The 20,869-nt window shown below is 39.8% G+C and overlaps 2 non-coding genes across 2 annotated transcripts; both read left to right on the top strand.

The window, feature by feature from the left end:
* Positions 1-7,606: 7,606 nt before the first annotated feature.
* On the top strand, positions 7,607-7,713 carry LOC141687603 (small nucleolar RNA R71). The gene has a single exon (XR_012561094.1). It is a non-coding gene; the product is annotated as a small nucleolar RNA R71 (small nucleolar RNA).
* A 12,599-nt stretch (positions 7,714-20,312) lies between these two features.
* On the top strand, positions 20,313-20,419 carry LOC141687609 (small nucleolar RNA R71). Its single transcript, XR_012561100.1, has one exon. It is a non-coding gene; the product is annotated as a small nucleolar RNA R71 (small nucleolar RNA).
* Positions 20,420-20,869: the final 450 nt, after the last annotated feature.

Here is a 20,869-nt window from a genome sequence, read left to right as displayed (position 1 = left end):
TTGGAACTTTGTGCTTATGGAAAAGTCGAGGAAGTATATCATGCAATGACCTTTCAGCCAACACTAGTGGAAAAGATAAAGAAGTGTCAAGAAGAAGTAATGGAGAAAGAGAAGAATCAGTTATCTGGAGAGGAGATTAATACTCAAAGGGATGAGCAAGAGATACTAAGGTTTTCATCTAGAATATGGATTCCTTATGTACTTGAATTAAAGAATGAGATCCTCCATGAAGCCCACAATTCGAAATTTTCAATCCACCCGGGAAGCACCAAGATGTATCGAGACTTAAAGAAGAACTTTTGGTGGCCAAATATGAAGCGAGACGTGGCAGAATGGGTTGCGAAGTGCTATACTTGTCAGAAAGTGAAGGCAGAACATCAACGACCAAGCGGATTAATTCAGCCCTTGAAGATTCCAGAATAGAAATGGGAAAATATCGCTATGGACTTTATAGTAGGACTACCGCGAACGAAATCCGGGCATGACGCAATATGGGTTATAGTTGATCGTCTTACGAAGTCGGCGCATTTCCTTCTAATAAATGAGAAGTCGTCACTGGACAAGTTGGTTCATCTGTATGTGCGCGAAATCGTACTAAGGCATGGAGTACCCGTATCAATAGTTTCAGACAGAGATCCCCGATTTAACTCGACATTCTGGAAGCAATTTCAGGAATGTCTTGGCACGAAGTTGAATATAAGCACGGCATACCACCCGCAGACTGATGGCCAGAGTGAAAGGACAATTCAAACAATTGAACAAATGTTGCGCAGTTGTGCAATCGATTTTGCAGGAAGTTGGGACGACCACTTGCCGTTGATTGAATTCTCTTATAACAACAGCTATCATTCCAGTATCGGCATGCCACCATACGAAGCTTTATACGGGCGAAAATGTAGATCACCTACAAATTGGGAGGAAGTAGGGGAAGGAAGAATTATCGGCTCAGAATTGGTACAACAGTTGCATGACACAGTCAAGTTAATTCAGAAAAGGTAGCTTGCTGCTCAAAATAGACAGAGGAAGTATGCGGATCCAGCGCGTAAGGATGTTCAATTCCAAATTGGCGAAGCTGTGTTGCTGAAGGTGTCACCTAGAAAAGGGTTGATGAGATTTGGCAAGAAAGGGAAGTTAGCACCTAGATACATAGGTCCTTTTGAGATTTTGAGTCAAGTAGGAAAGGTGGCCTACGAGTTGTCCTTACCACCTCAGTATCAGTATGTGCATAATGTGTTCCATGTGTCGTTGCTTAAGAAGTACAATCCTGACGCTAGCCATGTGATAGAATATGAACTCGTAGAAATTCAGGCAGACCTGTCATTTGTGGAGCAACCGGTTAAAATACTCGACTGGCAAGTAAAGAGTCTTAGGAGTAAGTCAGTAAAGTTAGTGAAAGTGCTTTGGAGTAACCCTAAGGTCGAAGAATCAACTTGGGAGTTAGAGTCTGATATGCGTTCCCGGTATCCTCATCTGTTCTCTTAGATTCTGGGGACAGAATCCCTTAAGGGGGAGAGGATGTTACAACCGGCATTTTTGTGTAATATTAATTGTAAATTTGGTGTAATTTTAAAGCCGAATGCCAATATATTCAACTATTGTATGTTTGTGTGAATGAGAATTTCTGCGTTTTAAATTTTCGTTATGTGGTATATGTTTTTTTTCAAAGCAAAAGTTTATTTATTTCTTTTATTTTTGATTTATAAGGAATATTCTAAGCCTTGGAAAAATTTTCTTTTTAAAAGGTATTTTGTTCACAAATTTTGAAAATGATTTTATAAAGTCTCTAAAAATCCAAGTTATTTTATGGTATAAATTTTATAATTTTTGAACTTGTATTTTATTTTATAAAAATAAATCATTATAAATTTTAGTTGTCATATTTAGCAAATTACACGAAAGCCCTTGCATGCAAGCCACCCTCTCATTCTTTTCAAGGACAAAGAGGACAATTCCAACCCCACTAACTCTTATTTTTCTAGCCAATTTCCTTCTTTACCCTTGCATGCAAATTTAACCAAGTTCAACTGGAAGGCTAATCATGCCAATTCCTAATTCCACTCACTTTTGCCAATACAAAAACCATAAAACAAGCAAAGACATGATCATTTTCACTCATCACCCATACCACACTCATTCTTCTCTCCCTCCTCCTCCCTCACTCTCGGCCCTCCCTCTCTCACTCTCGGGTTTAGCCGAGAACCACCCCCCTCCCCATTTTTCTTCATTCCTCCACCAAGATTCTACTCTTTATACAAGTAAATGTTACTTCCCATACCATGATCACTCATATTTCAAAGAGTTTTGAGTAGAAAGTTTAAGTTTAAAGGTTGCATGTAAAGGTTTTAGTGAAACTCAAAATATAACCTTGATTCTTGTGAGTTTAGGGTTGTTTTTGAGAGGACTACAAGGAATGGAAAAGTGTCAAGTCTTGAGAAGGAAACTCTTGATGATTAAATGGCCCTTCCCATCCATTTCATTCGGCCATGACCATATGGGAGCCGAATGAATGGTCCTTGAAATCATTCTTGTTGTTTTGCTCAAATTTTGCATGTTCATGTGATAATGACTTGAATTTTGTGGTGAAAATTTGATAAAACTCCTTGCATGCTAAGTGATCATCTAGGTATAGCTCATGCTAGGCTTGCATGTCAATTTTATGGTAGAATATATGTAGAAAATGTGTTGTTTTGGTTTGCAAAACCCGAGGACATGCATGCATGTGGATTTCTCTTAGAATGTTGTAAGATTTTGATCATTTGGAAAGATTTTGTTAGTGAGCCTTAATTTCAGTAGGAATAATGTGTTAATATTGATTTATGCTTCTTGTTGCATGGTAATAATTCGTGGTTATCTTTATAAAATGCATATCTTGTGGTTTCAAAAACTTAATGATTGGTGAGTTGAGAAATGTGATCTCTTTTGTTTTGCCATAATTGTACCTTAGGTAAGGATGATCTCACCCAAGGTTATTTTGAGAATAAGGGAGTTATTTCAGTAGATTACCATGTATAAGTCTTGGTTTAAGTATTAGGATGTTGGTAGTTGAGTTTGTCAAGTCAAAACCTTGGAGAAATGAGAGTTATAGTTTCTGCTGAAAATCAGATTAGTACCCTGAGGTTTAGAGTGAGTTTTGACCATGTCACTGATGTGCACTTTGAGGCCCAAGCCACCAGAAGTTATTATTGGGAGTATATAAAAGGTTTTAGGAGTTGGTTGGAGGTTTGCATGTATTTTGGTTAGGTGCACAAGCAGAATAACAAAATCTGTCCAGCAGGGGACAGTTTTGTTGTAACCTAGAAATAGGAAGATTTGACCATGTCATGGGTAGGCCCTCATTAGGCCCTATTGGGCCTTAGTTAGAGGGAGTGTCATAGAAGTTTTTCCAACCATAGTTCATAGGATATGAGTTAGAACCATGTGTCACAAGTTAATTCAAGTCAGGGCATTTTCTGCCCAGAAAAACAGGGGAACCTTGGACTTTTAGCTTAGGCCCAAGAAGGCCCACGCCAGGTCCTTGAACCACATCAAGTTTGTGAGATACCCTTAGGTCAGGAGAGTCTTGTGTAAAAGTTTTGAAGGAAAACTTGTAGTTTAAGAGTGCCTAATGCACTCAAGAAACTATAGTTGTCATTCTGAAATTTGCACCAGTGAGCGCTTTTACTTATCACATAGTTTTAGAACACTTAGGAGTGAGTATTAGGTCGAACACCATAGTTGTAAGATGGTATAAGGTCATAATAATAAAAGGCACAAGTGAGGGTCAATAGGTCTTGAATAGTTTAGTAAAGGCACGTCAAGTTAGGAAGCCAAAATTAGAAGACTTTGTCTAGTTTAGCGACCAAGTGACTTAAGTTGTGAGTCGAGATCATCCAAGCCTAGTGTTGCATTATGGTGTATATGGAGTTATTTTGGTATTAATATATGATATGTGATTATGTGGCTATGTGTGTACAATTTTAATTTAAAAGTGAATATAAAATTAAGTGCATATAGGCCTAAGTGCCATCCGTGTTTAAATTCGGGTTGTAAATAGGTTAAGTTGGTAAAAATATATTAAAATGAGGATTATTATTATTTATGTAGGATCTCGAGATGAGGGAAAACTTTCCATAAAGGTCGAGTGAAGATCCAGTTGCTCCTACCAGTCAGACCAGACCAGCCTTTCTCAAGGCAAGTGATTCAACTTGACCTTCGTACTTACTGTAAACAGTTCATATATATCGATGCAATTATCCTGAGTCCTTTTGATATATTTAAATCAAGCGTATCTTTTGTTTATCTTTGAGTTTTATAGAGATGCCATGAACCCTCGAGTACGTATTGTAAGTAGTTCAAAAGTCTTTCATGATAGTTTAGTGCCATGATAAAATGAAGAGTTGATATATTACTTGATTGATCCTCTTGATTAACATGTTGATGATTCATAAGTATTGATATCTCATCCTGATACTTGAATCCCTATAGAACCTTACCTTGAACCCTGCAAGTCAGAAACTTATCAACGTGAACCCTCATTGATTGATACCCCTCTTTCTTATCCTAAAGTTTGACAACTCTGATACATCCTGAGCTAAAGAATCATTTCTTCATACCCTAACACCCATAATATTCATGAAGCTTATCTTCTTCATGATCCAACACATGTACCTTGACGAGAAACCATTGCTTTAAGCCCAGTTTGGCATTAACCCTTTATATTATCCATTTGTCTCACTAAATTTTCCTGTCCAAATTCTGACATACGAAAACCTTTTGGTTACCCTAATAGAGTAAAATTTTGTAAATCATGGCCCTGAGGTTCAGTACTATATTTCCCATGTTTCGAGTTGATCTATAATCCCTTAATAAAAATGTTTACTTTTAAACGAGATTTTGTTATAATTCGGCATCGGTTTTTGAAATAAATAAAATATGGGTTTTTAGTCCCAAAGGGGGATAAATGTTTTCCTTGAATAGTGGATCTGGACTGAGACGCGAGTCCTTTCCATACTTATATTAGGCTTAAAAGTTGCCTAGGGATTTCCGTTAATGTTTTAGAACCCAGCGAGGTTCGGGATTACTTCGCGGCTGATCACCGGCTGTAATCCGTAGCGTCATAAAATGATTTTGATTAAGACATGATTTTAAAATTGTTTTGATACAAGCAAAATGATGCCATCTCACATAGTTTTATCTCTCGTTACCATTCGTTATGTCTTGCCATTGTCATTCTTTAATGTAAATCTCGATTTATGTTTTATGTCGTACTGTTAGCACTTGTTGAGCATTTGGCTCACTTCTTGCTTTACCCTGATATTACAGCTAGCATCTATGGTTAGATTCAAGCAGACTGCCCGTAAGACCTGTGATGCTGATGCTTATGTTCGAGCTCAGGTAGAATAAGTAATAATAGTTTGTGTGAGGACTCGGTAATTGTAATCAGATGTAATAGTTGGTGGTGTTGGGCTGTTCCAAACCCTAAACTGTAAGATCTTGGAGTTGGTTGTGTACTCTTCCCTTAAAATGTTGTAATAGCTATATTTATTTTGCCGTTTAAGTTGGGGGTGTGACAAAATTTACAATTAATATTACACAAAAATGCCGGTTGTAACAGGCTTGCTACCTTTCTATAGCAGAATTTTATGCATGCAATAAGTGGTGCTGATTCCCTTTATATCTGCTATAGTCCAGCCAATTGCTGATTTGAACTCTCTCAGAATCCGCAGAAGCTTTTCCTCACCACTACCTGAAAGGTTAGATGCAATAATAACATGAAAAGTAGATGCATCACCTAAAAACACATACCTCAAATGCTCAGGTAAAGGCTTAAGCTCAAGAGTGGGAGCTTCGTTCAATTCCTCCATTCCAAGAGATTCAAAAGGCATATCTATCTTCCTCTTCTAGGGAGAAGCATTCAAATATTACAAGTGCTCTTCGCCCTCGTCATCTTCACTATCTGAATTTCCCAATAAGGCTTTCTCTAAGGCATCAGACCTTAGCCATTGATCAAGCTCTGAAGTAACTACAGAATCGACCAATTCCACCTTTAAGCACTCCTCATTTTCCATAGGAAATTTTGTAGCATTGAACTAATTAAAAGTTACATCCTGATCCTGCACCCGCATCGTAAGCTCACCCTTTTGCACATCTATCAAGGTTCGGCCAGTTGCCAAGAAAGGTCTTCCCAAGATTATGGGAATCTTCTTATCCTCCTCGAAATCAAGAATTACAAAATCAGTAGGAAAGATGAGTTTATCAACCTTTACCAAGACATCCTCCACAATACCTTGCGGATATGTAATAGAATGGTCGGCTAACTACAAGGTCATATAAGTCGGTTTTGGATCAGGTAAGTCCAATTTCTTGAAGATTGATAATGGCATTAGATTAATGCTAGCTCCCAAGTCACATAATCATCTGTCAAAAGACACTTTTCCAATAGTAAACAGAATAGTGAAACTTCCTGGATCTTTAAGCTTCGGAGGCAACTTCTGTTACAGCACAGCATTGCATTCCTCTTTAAGAGCGACTATCTTTAAATCATCTAGCTTCACTTTTCGAGAGAGAATACCTTTCATAAACTTTGCATAACTAGGCATTTGCTCAAGAGCCTCAGCGAAAGGTATGTTGATATGAAGTTTCTTGAACACCTCCAGAAACTTCTCAAATTGCTTGTCCAGTTTTTCTTATGCAGCCGGTTAGGAAAAGGCGGTGGAGGATAGATCTGTTTCTCCCCTGTATTACCCTCGGGAGGAGTGTGCTCAACAGTAGTCTTCCTTAGTTCCACTTCTACTACCTGTTGCTCTACTTCTTTCTCAGCCACAGCTTCTTCAGTCAACACTTGCATTTGTTCGGGATTCGCAACCTTTCCAGACATTAAAGTGATTGCCTTTACCTGCTCCTTAGTTTCCCTCTTTCCTGGCACTTTAATGTCACTAGGTAGTGTACCAGGCTGACGATTAAGCAAGGCACTGGAAATTTGCCCAATTTGATTTTCCAAGGTCTTGATAGAAATGGCTTGACTCTTGCACATAAGTTTCAACTCCTCTAATTCAGATTTTTCATTCACTTGTTGCAGCTAGAGTTGTTGTCTTGGTGCATATTGCGGTTGCTAAAAACCAGGGGGTTGTACTGCTTAGATGGATACTGCTGATAAGACTGTTGAACTGCATTCTGAGTATTTCTCCAACTGAAATTAGGATGATTGCGGTTGTTGGGATGATAAGTGGCTGGCATAGGTTGCTGCGAATGCTGAAAGTTGCTCACGAACTGAGTCGATTCACTAGAAATTGTGCACTGATCAGTCTCATGGGCACCAGCGCAAAGCTCACAGACACTAGCAATTTGATTAACCCAATAGTTAGCCAAAGTGTCCACCTGCATCATCAAAGCCTTAAGTTGGGAAGCTATAGCAGTTGCTGCATCCAACTCCAGAATTCCTGCTACCTTTCCCTGAGTCAGTCTCTGGGAAGGATTCTTGTACTCATTAGCAGCCATCAGTTCAATAAGTTCATCAGTTTCATCATAGCTTTTACCCTACAAGGCTCCTCCTGATGCTGCATTAAGCATTGGTCTAGAAGTAGCACCCAATCCAATGAAGAAATAGTTAATAATCATCCAATCAGGCATGCCATGGTATGGGCACTTCCTAAGCATCTCTTTATATCGATCTCAAACCTCACACAGAGATTCTCCAGTTTGTTGAGCAAACTGAGTAAGAGCATTCCTGATTGCAGCAGTCTTCGCCATAGGGAAGAATTTAATGAGAAACTTTTGAGCAAGATCTTCCCAAGTGGTGATAGACCCTGCTGGTAGAGAATGTAACCAACACTTAGCTTTGTCCCTCAAAGAGAATGGGAAGAGTCTTAACTTGATAGCATCTTCAGTCATATCATTGAATTTAAAAGTTTCACAGATCTTGATGAAATCCCTGATGTGCATGTTGGGGTCTTCAGTAGGAGAACCACCAAACTGAACTGAGTGATGTATCATTCGAATCGTGCTTGACTTGATCTCAAAAGTGTTAGCCCTGATGGTTGGCCTGATGATGCTTGACTAAATGTCATTAATCTTAGGCTGAGAATAGTCCATCGCCTTAGGATTTTCTGCTTGATCACCCATCTCTACTAAAGCTGGTTCTTTGATTTTCTCTTCTTATTCTACCTTCTTTTCTTCCTCAAAAACTTCCATTCGAACCACCACAAGTTCTTCCTCGGCTTTATCCAGTGTTCTCTTACGAGTACGCGAACACGTATGCATACACCCTCACTAGAGTACCTGAAATAATGCAAGGAAACAAATAAGTAACAATGTCTGAGTCAGTGAACTTTAACGACCACTGATGGAAAGCACATAAACTATGAATTAACAATGAACTCCCCGGAAGCGGCGCCAAAAACTTGTTAGTCGCTAAACACGCTCTAATAATTCACGCAAGTATACGCGTTCGCAAGTAATATAGAATCTTTTCTAGTTCGTTCCCACAGATACTGGCGTTGGTTAACTATGTAATTTATGCACCTATGCACCAATGATATGGTTATTATCCAATGCTAAGACAATAATAAATTGAGATTGTTTATAACTAAGAATTAAGCTAACAATTATAACTAAGAGAATAAAGAGAGTTGTATATTATTTGAGACAAATATGGGATTCTAACTTCATTAAATACTTCATTCAATAGCCTTGTTATTCTTAACCTTAGCATGCAATAGTGATGACATTAATCAGATAACACGAAACTGCTAAACGCCAACTGTCGTTGCACGAATAACATACTACCAGACATCCACAAAAGAGATAGAAGCTGAATAGACACCAATTATATTGAGACCCTATATGTCTATAGAATTTAACAACATAACAGTTTAAGCACAAGTTATCTATCATGATTACATAGGGCAAGTAAGATAGTTAAAATTACCTACGAATCATGCATAACAATAACACATGAACCTATGCTAGCATGGCAAGTTCTAAATCCTTAAATTCACTGTCGCCTCATTAAAAATTAACACGATGTCTTACAAGTTCGCGATTCTTATAAGACGAATAAGCACAACCAATACTAGGTTATCATTCAATCACCACACACTAAGGCATATAAACAATTTAACTAAAAAAATCCATAAATAAATATGCTAGAACCCCACGATAACGATTAGCCCATAATCGAACTCATCATCAACGTGGGTTCCGATGAAAGCATGGTATAACAAACGTAGTCTTTATACTTAAATAACATAACCAAGTACGAAACAAGAGTAAAGGTTCACAAGTAAGAAAACTAGCATCCAAGTTACACCTTAAAACAAAGATTCTCAAGTAAAAACAAGATCTTCTTCGTCTTTGTTGAATCCGTGCTAAAACGGTCTTCTTACGGCTCTAATTGCGCTCTGGTACGTCTCCTTTAAGAAAACGCTCTTATTTGAATATATATATAGCAGCCCTAATCAATCTGGAAGTCTCCCAATTAGAATTGCATTAGAATTGCATTAGAATCAGGATTCAAAACTTTCGCACCGGCGCGGCCGCGCGCTAACACAGTGCGGGTGCGCCGTCCTTTTGGGAAAATCTCAGATTTCATCTTTTTCCTTGCTGCTTCGAGCCGGCTTTCCACGAGCTTTTATTCCAATACCACCTTGACACCAAATTAGTACCAAAACAATGCTAATTCACCTGATTACCTAGATAATGCCTGAAATGCAAAAACACTAGAAAACACATTAAAATATTTAACAACTTGAGTACAAATGCATCAATTCAAAAGTTATTAGAGCATAATGAATTATCATAAATGCCACTCAACACACGTCGTCCCACGGTAGATGGGACTACTTCGCTCTGGCGAACCCACTCCTTATCGATCTAGGGGTTAACACATTGGACATATTGGAAGGCATCTAAACAACTTAATATAAACATTAGGCTTTTGTTAGTATTATAATGATCATGATCCCGTCATAAAGAGATTCCCAATTTTTCCTTGAATAAAATGCTTCAAATCAATACTCATCAATGGTTTGATTTCCAGGTAGTGGAGGAGTCACATCGGTCTCGCTTAAAACCCACAGCCTTACAAGTTCAATGAACCCGTTGTTGACAAAATCGCCCAATATCGAAAATAAAGAAGATTCATATTTCATTCCTTGTTTCATAAACACGAGAATCTCATAATCGTTTGTAAATTTTAAAACTATTCTATACATACATTCATACATCAATATATAAAGTGCGGTATGTAAACGTGCTTGGTTATCGCCTTTATCCTATTTAATCCTTTAAAGCTAATGAAAGGATCAAGGTCAATATATGGTGAATAATATAAATACAATTACACTTACAATTCTTCATTCTTCTTGTCTTGATTGCTGCTTCTCCTCTTGGATCCTCTTGGATCATGCCTTCTTGAAGTACATTACATTAAAAACAACATATACTAATGTACTTATATAAGAAAACTCGAGTTACATTCGAGGTAATATAATTATAAGAATAATGAAAATGACATGCAAGTCGTATTTATAAAACCAAAACCATAAACTTTAATCTATAGGTCTTAAGGCCATAACCAGTACCATGCTCAAATAAAAAAATAAAAAACTTAAGAAAAACAAAATATAGCGGGGTCCGGGGGCGGCAGCCCCGGGCGGGGTTCGGGGGCGGCAGACCCCAGCTGGGGTCGAGCTGAACCAGGTCAGCTCGAAAAAGAATTTTTTTCGGAAGACCAGTCTTGTACAGAAATCTCAATTTCGGAACAACAGATCGTATCTGAACCAGTCTCTTCCTCTACTGCATCATATGCAGTTTCAGAAGCATGTATCATATACATATTGAACATAACCCATTTAAGAGATCATGTCAACACACCATCTGACCAACAGATTAGATCACTATCTATAAACCAAACATCATGCATAACATACAAATCATATACTGATCAGTCATGGCAAGATATAACATGCTCATATCATTATATACATATACATCACGTGAATATCCAGAAAGCTCTACATAATAGTTCGATCATAAATCAACATAACAGCATGCATAATAAATCTCACACATAAACCGTATCACATACATACATGGCATATCTGATTCATGCTAAATATATTAAAAAACTGTCAAACATGTAACCAAATGATCCCAATATACACATAGCTCTGATGCCATTGTTAGGGATTCGAGCATAAAAATGCAAGAAAAAACAAAAATTTTGAATCCTTACCGCAAGATCTATGTATAATGAACATATAATTATGGAGAATAGATGTTTACCTTAATAAAGCTTTCCTTCTAAATATAATGAACGTTCTAATCTAGATGAACCAACACAGCAGCCTTCCATTCGAAGATCTTCTCTCCAAGGTATCCACAAGAATATCCGATCGTCCAACAATCACCGGAGCCGGTACTAGTGTTAGAGCGAAAACACACGCTAATATTCACGCAAGTATACGCGTTCGCAAGTAATATAGAATACTTTCTAGTTCTTTCCCATAGAGACTCGGACTAATTTATTGTCTAATTAAACTCACTCACCAATGTATGATTACTTCTCAATGTTAAGACACTAACACTTAGAATTGTTGACTAAATATTAACTACAATTAACTACTTAATTAATCACTTAATTAACACTTCAAATTATCAATAATAAAACACTCATGAGATCACAACTTCATTACTACTTCCTTCAATAGTCATTGTTATTACCTTTAGCATGTGACAGTGATGATATTAATCGAATAACACAAAACTGATAAAAGCCAACTTTCATTGTACTAATACCATTCTACCAACATCCACAATCAAGATAGAAGGTGAATAGTCATCAATTATGTTGAGTTCCTATATGTCTACAGAAATTGACAACACAACGATTTAAGCACAAGTTATTCCTTTTGATTACATAGGGCAAATAAAACTGTTAGAGTTACCCACTAGTCATGCACAACGTACATGAACCTATGCTAGCATGGCAAGTTCTAAATCTCAAGATCCACCATCGCTTCACAAGAGATTAACACCCTATCTTATATGTTCGCGACGCACATAAGACGAATACGCACAACCAAAACTAGATATCATACAATCATCACACACTAAAGTATTAAACAATTAACTAAAGAATTCCATAATAAATCCGTTGCAACCCCATGATCACGATTAGCCCATAATAGCACTTATCGTCATCATGGGTTCATATGAAATCATGATAAACAAACACAAGAAAATATATATAAACTAATTATATTAAATCAGAGTACGTCACAAGAGTAAATAGGTTCAAGGTAAGAAAACTGGCATCCAACGTTACAACGAAACAAGAATCACAAGAAAATATGCTTCCTCTTCGTTGCTGTGCACTAAACGGTCTTCTTCCTTATCTCCTTCGCTCCTTGCGTAATACCACGATCCTCTCCCTTGAGAACGTCTCCAAATATACTTATATAATTGTCCCATAAAACTCAGATTACATAGAAGTGGAAGCCAAACAGAAATAGAAGTCCTAAAATAAATTATTTTTTTCCCCGATCCTGCGCGGCCGCTCAGCATAGCTGAGCGGGCGCTCAAGACCCTTCTGGAAAATTCCTGAGTTCGCTTCGTTCCTTCACCGTAATCTGCCCATTTCTTCCCTCTCTCAATGATGAACACATGCCAAGGCTTATTCTTGATGATTACTCCCCCGAAATGCAACTAATACCCTGAAATGCATAAACACTAGAAAAACGCATCAAATACACAAAATACTTGATTTCAAGACACCAATTTAAGCCATTTTAAGACGTTCTAAGTGGTATAAAATGCCACTTATCACACCCCCAAACTTAAATCGATGCTTGTCCTCAAGCGTCACAGACTCAAAAACAAATAAAAAACATGCATGAATGCAATCTATATGAAAATACAGCGATCCCCCTTACTACGAATAAAACAACCAAATTGCAACATCTCAACAAATGCAGTTAGACAACTAAAGATCAATAAACTCATGCCAACAGACATACAGCCAGAAACGTGGTGTGTGCAAATGCTTAACAGATATGCTTCGGAACTAGACCAATTATTTTGACTCGACTATCCTCAAGGCAATCACATGATCATACAAAGAATAAAAATTCTAGGCACAAAGTGATATACAACACTACAAGAATTCTGGAGCTTATTACGGAATCATGCTTTTTATTCACAACACAAATGCTTATTTGACCGTGCAATGAGTGAGGTCCACAAAAGACTTATACAATGGTATCCATGTAACGAGCGTTAGGTTAGCGGATCCCAGACTCTAAAAGCCTTAGGTCACTAGGCACAAAGTCCCCTAAGAACTTAATAACTCGAATACCAAAGAGCCCACTCTTGATCAATTATGCATAAACACCACAATTTTTTTTTTTATAAAATTTCTGAGCAAGTGCGTTTCGCTCCATCTTACTCAACCCTAGACTACTCGCACAACATGCGAGCCGGCTACTAGCAATTTGACGCCTAGCCACAACTAGCAACAAATTCCATTTTTTTACTCCAATTTTTTTTTTCATGCCTTTATCACTAAGAGCCTATTATCGAATTCTAAGCATAATAATTAGATTGACCTCGAAAACAATCAAATCATAACAACAATCTAGCCCTTACGCATTCTCTAAGACTTAGTGGAATTACAAGTGCTTCTAGCATGCATATCAACCTACACGACTTAATATCACTTTAATGCTATCACTACACTCGCATCAATATCACAATTCAGTCGATAAATCATCGCAAAAGGGATCATGGTAAATGCATGAGCTACATGACATGATAAACAATTAAAGCTATATAAAAAAAACTATATGGCATAAATTATGCAACTATATGAACTAAACTATCATGAATATGCAGCTATATGACACACACACAGTATTCCTTAACTACCACCCCCAAACTTAAAATCTTCACTGTCCTCAGTGAAGGTAGTAGAAAGGAACACAGGGTATACCTACTCGGAGTCATCATCATCATCACCCTCAGTGGGTGGAGTATCAGGCGGCGGGTATGCAGAGTCCTCACCAAAAACTGGCCACTGGATATCAGCTCCAAGGCCCCGAAAAGTAGTCCCTAACGCAAGGGTGAGCTCCTGAGCAAACCTGCTCTGCGTCTCGTACATGGCATCCATCCGCCGTGAAAGCCTCCTATACTGGGTATCATCCATCCCAGCACCCTCCTGAGCTCTCGAAGAACCAGCCTCATAACGCCCAGGCCTAGCCATAGTAGCACCTCGTGCTGGACGCCCTCCTGGAAGACGATAACCCAGCCATGCTCCTCAGGCTCACCACCGGTCCATTCCTGCATCCCATTCAGAGTTCCAGAATCAATCGGAGCTGCTGGCAACTGCAACTGCTCATGAGCCGGCCAGTTCACTCCTACTGCTCGGCACAGCTTCGTAACCGTGGATGCATAAGGGATGTTCATATGCTTAGCTCCCCTCAAAAACTTCAGAATTCCTTGGTAGATAAACTCACCAAGGTCCACATAGTACTCCTCATGAAGAATTCCCCACAACAACTGTGCTCTCTCAACTGTGACCTCGTGTGCATGTGAAGAAGGCAAAATATTAGCACAAATAAATGCATTCCATGCACGGGCATACCTGTTCATAGCGATCGCCGAGAAGTGACGATACTCATTAGTGCCGGTCTTGAAGGTCCACACTGTGCCCGGCCTACATAGAGTCGCACAAATCAAATCCAAGTCAAAATCTTTAGCAGTCTTCTCATTCCAGTTCTCCTCCTCGGGCTTCCTCTCTCGCTGTCCAATCACTTGGCGAATCGCCGCAGGGTGATAATCAACCGTCAGCCCTCGGACCACAGAAAATCCATTCTTTTCGGCCTTCACGTTCGCATAGAACTCGCGAACCACGCTCATCGGTACTGCTTCGGGCGACTCACAAAAAGCTATCCTCCCCTTTTCTGCAATCATGGGTAGTAACTCACCATCCCTCCCCGATGGTAAAAACCCTCTCTCCTTCAGAATCGGCTTCCCCAAAAGCCTAGTGTACTCCTCCTCCGTAGCTCTGTCAGTCAACCGAGGCCTTGCAGCAGTACCCCTTGATGAATCAGCAGTAGGGACTGTGCTGCTGCTATCGATAGTGCGTGCTCTCTTGGGTGCCATTGATTCTCCAATAAAAGTGTTTAAGAACTGAATTTTGGTGCTTGGGAGAGAGTTTAAGTGTAGGAAGTTTGTGGGAGATATGTAGGATATGTGTATGTATATATTGGGTGTGGAATAGGTTAAATTAGATTAGGGTTTGGGGATTAAGGGTTAAAATAATGGGGTAGTGGGAACAAATCGTGGGTTTATGGGCTACAATTGGTTTTTTTTTTTCTGAACTTAAAAAAATTTCTGGCAGTCGACCCCTGAGCGGTCGCTCAGCAAAGCAGAGCGGGCGCTCAGGGGGTCACTGAAAAAAAAAAATTCAGCCCCGATTTTCTGATTTTTTTGTGTTTTTGGATAGGTTATTAACTTCTAAGGGTTCCTGTAACAACAATTCATGGGTTGCCTCCCACGCAGCGCTTCTTTTTTGTCATTAGCATGACGTTGCGTACCCTTCTCAAGTAGTCAACAAAATGGTGCTAGCCACTTCTCGGTTTGCCATGTCCCCATAGTAGTGCTTCAAACGCTGACCGTTAACCTTGAATGCTTGGTCCGGATCATTCTCAAAAATTTCCACCGCTCCATGTGGAAACAGAGTTTTGATAATAAAAGGTCCAGACCACCTCGATTTCAACTTCCCAGGAAAAAGTCGGAGCCGAGAGTTGAATAAGAGAACTTGTTGCCCCGGCACAAATAACTTAGGATGTAGCTTCCTATCGTGCCACCTCTTCACCTTTTCCTTATACATTTTGTTATTCTCGTACGCTTGAAGTCGAAATTCATCAAGTTCATTAAGCTGAAGCATTCTTTTCTTACCAGCTGCATCTAAATCTAGGTTCAACTTTTTCAATGCCCAGTAGGCCTTATGCTCAAGCTCCGCAGGTAGATGACATCCCTTACCGCACACCAACTGAAACAGGGACATACCAAGTGGAGTTTTGTATGCTGTTCTGTAAGCCCAAACAACTTCATCGAGCTTTAAAGACCAATCCTTCCTTGACGGACAAACAACCTTCTCTAGAATGCGCTTTATCTCTCTGTTAGACACTTCCGCTTGACCATTTGTTTGCGGATGATAGGCAGTAGCCATTCGATGATTCACATTATAACGCTGCATCATAGAAGTGAACTTACGGTTGCAGAAATGCGACCCTTCATCACTTATGATTACCCGAGGTGTTCCAAACCTTGTGAAAATTTGCTTATGAAGAAAATTTAGCACTGCCTTTGCATCATTTGTCGGTAACGCTTTAACTTCTACCCATTTTGAGACATAATCGACTGCCAGCAAGATTTACTAATTATTGCAAGATGAGATAAAAGGCCCCATGAAATCGATTCCCCAAACATCAAAGACCTCGACTTCAAGCATCACATTTAATGGCATCTCATCCTTTCTTGTCAAATTTCCCACTCTTTGGCAACGATCACACCTTAAAACAAACTGATGAGCATCCTTGAACAAAGTGGGCCAAAAAAAACCTGCTTGCAGAATACGAGCTGCCGTCTTCTCACCACCATAGTGTCCACCATAAACCGTGGAGTGGCAGTCTCGTAATATCCCCTCCGTCTCACAGAACGGGATACATCTCCTGATGATCTGGTCAGCTCCCTGTCTAAACAAATATGGTTCATCCCACATATACCACTTCACCTCATGCAGAAACTTCTTCTTTTGAGCGGAGGTCAAATTAGGAGGCATTACATTGCTGACGAGATAGTTTACAATATCTGCAAACCATGGTTCTTCCTCCTGAACTGCAAACAACTGCTCATCCGGAAAAGATTCATTGATTAGTGTCCTATCTTGTGAAGTAGAATCGGGATTCTCCAACCTAGAGAGATGGTTAGCTACTTGATTCTCAGTACCTTTTCTATCCTTGATCTCTAACTCAAATTCCTGAAGTAAAAGCACCCAACGAATGAGTCTCGGCTTCGAATCCTTCTTGGAAACCAGATAGCGAATAGCCGCATGATCAGTGAATACTGTTACTTTTGTACCAAGTAGATAAGATCGAAATTTCTCGAAACCAAAGACTATAGCTAATAGCTCCTTCTCAGTAGTGGTGTAGTTCATTTGGGCCCCATTTAAAGTCTTACTCGCATAGTAGATCACATGGAAGAGATTTTTCTTGTGCTGTCCCAGAACTGCACCCACCGCATAATCACTCGCATCACACATCATCTCAAATGGTTCTTTCCAATCTGGTGCTGTAATAACTGGTGCAGTGATCAAACTCTTCTTGAGAGTCTCGAATGCTGCCAAACATTCCTCATCAAATTTGAAAGGCACATCTTTCTCAAGCAAATTGCACAACGGCTTAAATATCTTTGAAAAGTCCTTGATGAATCGCCGATAAAAACCCGCATGACCAAGAAAACTCCGGATTCCTTTCACAGAATTAGGTGGTGGAAGATTTTCAATGACTCCCACCTTAGCCTTGTCCACCTCCAGACCCTTGTTAAAGACCTTATGCCCAAGAATAATGCCTTCACGCACCATAAAATGACATTTCTCCCAATTGAGCACCAAATTAGTTTCCACGCACCTTTTGAGTACGGCGCACAGATTATTCAAACATTCATCATATGAATGTCCAAAGACGGAGAAGTCGTCCATGAACACTTCGACATTATTTCCAATCATGTCAGAGAATATAGCCATCATACATCTCTGAAAAGTGGCCGGGGCGCCACATAACCCAAACGAAACTCTGCGAAAAGCAAATGTGCCAAATGGACAAGTGAAGGTAGTCTTTTCCTGATCCTCTGGTGCAATACAAATCTGATTATACCCTAAATAACCATCCAGAAGACAAAAATACTCATGACCCGCCAACCTGTCAAGCATCTGATCAATAAATGGAAGAGGGAAGTGATCCTTCCTTGTGGCTTTGTTCAATTTTCTATAATCCATGCATACTCTCCATCCTGTAACTGTTCGAGTGGGGATGAGCTCATTCTTTTCATTTGCTACCATAGTGATACCTCCTTTCTTAGGTACACATTGTACGGGGCTTACCCACGAGCTGTCAGAAATAGGATAAATGATGCCTGCATCCAGCCATTTCAGAATTTTTTTCTTCACCACCTCCTTCATGATAGGATTCAGTCTTCGCTGCTGTTCCACAGTCGGCTTACTACCTTCCTTTAGCAGAATATTATGCATATAATATGAAGGACTTATCCCCTTGATGTCTATTATGGTCCATCCAATAGCCGATTTGAATTCTCTCAAAATCCTTAAGAGCTTGTCTTCCTCACTACCTGAAAGGTCAGATGAAATAATAACAGGTAAAGTAGATGTATCACCTAAAAAAGCATACCTCAAGTGTTCAGGTAATGGCTTGAGCTCCAAGGTAGGTGCTTCCTCTATTGATGGTTTGAGCTTTCCTTCAGCATTCTTGAGGTCAGAAGTACCAAGAGATTCAAACGGCATGTCCAGCTTTCGCTTCCAGGGAGAAGCGTTCAGATATTGTAATTGCTCGTTGCCATCTTCATCATCGCTGTCAAAATCCCCCACTAAGGCCTTTTCCAATGCATCAGACATTAGCATGCGATCGAGTTCCGAAGTAACCGCAGAATCAATCACATCCACTTTAAAGCACTCATCATCTTCTGTAGGGAATTTCATTGCCTTGAATACGTTGAAGGTCACATCCTGATCTTGTACCCGTATAGTAAGTTCACCTTTTTGTACATCTATCAAGGTACGGCCAGTAGCCAAGAAAGGTCTTCCCAAGATTATGGGAATCTTCTTATCTTCCTCAAAATCCAGAATAACAAAATCTGCAGGAAAGAAGAGCTTATCCACCTTGACGAGCACATCCTCCACTACGCCTCTTGGGTAAGTAATGGAACGATCATCCAATTGTAGAGACATGTATGTGGGTTTTGGATCAGGCAGATCCAGCTTTTTAAAGATCGACAACGGCATCAGATTAATGCTTGCTCCCAAATCACAAAGGCACTTGTCAAAAGTCAAATTACCAATGGTTCAAGAAATGGTGAAGTTACCTGGATCTTTCAGTTTCGGTGGTAACTTTTGCTGCAGAACAGCGCTGCATTCTTCCGTGAGAGCAACGGTCTCAAGGTCATCCAGTTTCACCTTCCTTGAAAGAATACTCTTCATAAACTTCGCATAACTAGGCATTTGCTCCAGAGCCTCAGCGAAAGGTATATTGATGTGAAGTTTCTTGAACACCTCCAGAAACTTACCGAACTGTCTATCCAGCTTTTGTTACTGCAATCTCTTAGGAAAAGGTGGTGGAGGATAGAGCTGTTTCTCCCCTGTATTAGCCTCAGGCAGAGTGTGTTCAACAGTAGTCTTCCTTGGTTCCGCCGCTTTCTCCTTTTGCTTAGCTTCTTCATCTCTAATTTCAGCTTCTCCTTCTTTTGCCTTTTCAACATCAGCAACTTTTCCAGACCTTAAGGTAATAGCCTTGACTTGCTCTTTAGCTTCCTTCCTGCCTGGTACTTCCGTGTCACTGGGAAGAGTGCCAGGTTGACGATTGAGCACTGCATTGGCTAATTGACCGATTTGATTTTCCAAGGTCTTGATAGAAACCGCCTGACTCTTGCATAACAGCTTAAGTTCCTCAAAATCAGCACTAGTAGGTGCAGCTGTACTTCCCTGTTGAGGATATGATTGCCTTGTAGCATACTGTTGTGGTTGCTGGAATCCAGGTGGGTTAAAATGTTTACTCACTCCTTGCTGATATGGTGGCTGAATAGCATTCTGATTATTCCCCCAGCTGAAATTTGGATGATTTCTGTTATTAGGATGATAGGTCGCTGGCACAGGCTGTTGTCGTCGCTGATAATTATTCACATACTGAACAGATTCATTGACAAGAGAACACTGATCCGTAGCATGAGAACCTGCACAAAGCTCACAAACCATAGCTATTTGATTAACTCCATATATAGCCAGAGAATCAACCTTCATTGATAGCGCTTGAAGCTGGGCTGCAATAGCGGTGGCTGCATCAACTTCCAGAATACCTGCTACCTTACCTGATGTCATCCTCTGAGTTGGGTTTTGATGCTCATTTGCAGCCATAGTCTCTATAAGATTATACGCCTCAGTATAGCTTTTAGCCCATAAGGCGCCTCCAGCTGCTGCATCGAGCATGGGCCGAGATTGGGCCCCCAAACCATTATAGAAACCAGTGATCACCATCCAATCAGGCATTCCATGATGTGGACATTTTCTCAACATTTCCTTGTAGCGTTCCCAAGCCTCGCACATAGATTCTCTAGGTTGCTGCACAAACTGAGTAAGAGCACTCCTCATAGCAGCAGTCTTTTCCATCGGATAAAACTTCACCAGAAACTTTTGCGCAAGATCTTGCCACGTAGTGATGGACCCAGCTGGTTCAGAATGTAACCAGTCTTTAGCCTTGTCCCTCAGTGATAATGGAAAAAGCCTCAACTTGATAGCCTCATCAGTCACGCCATTATACTTAAAAGTGCTGCAGATCTCGACAAAATTCCTTATGTGCATGTTGGGGTCTTCAGTCGCTGCTCCTCCAAAAGAAACAGAATTCTACACCATCTGAATAGTGCCCGGCTTGATTTCAATGGTGTTAGCTTGAATAGCCGGATGAAGAATGCTTGACTGAATGTCATCAAATTTTGGCCGAGAAAAATCCATAAGAGCTGGATCAGCTTGAACAATACGATCACCCATGTTTACTGGTTCTTTTCGCTCAGTTCCTGAATCCGAATCTTCAAAATCTAACTTCTC

The sequence above is a fragment of the Apium graveolens genome, chromosome 9, assembly GCF_009905375.1.
Source record: "Apium graveolens cultivar Ventura chromosome 9, ASM990537v1, whole genome shotgun sequence".
NCBI lineage: Eukaryota > Viridiplantae > Streptophyta > Magnoliopsida > Apiales > Apiaceae > Apium > Apium graveolens.
This window is presented reverse-complemented; position numbering and strand designations above follow the sequence as displayed.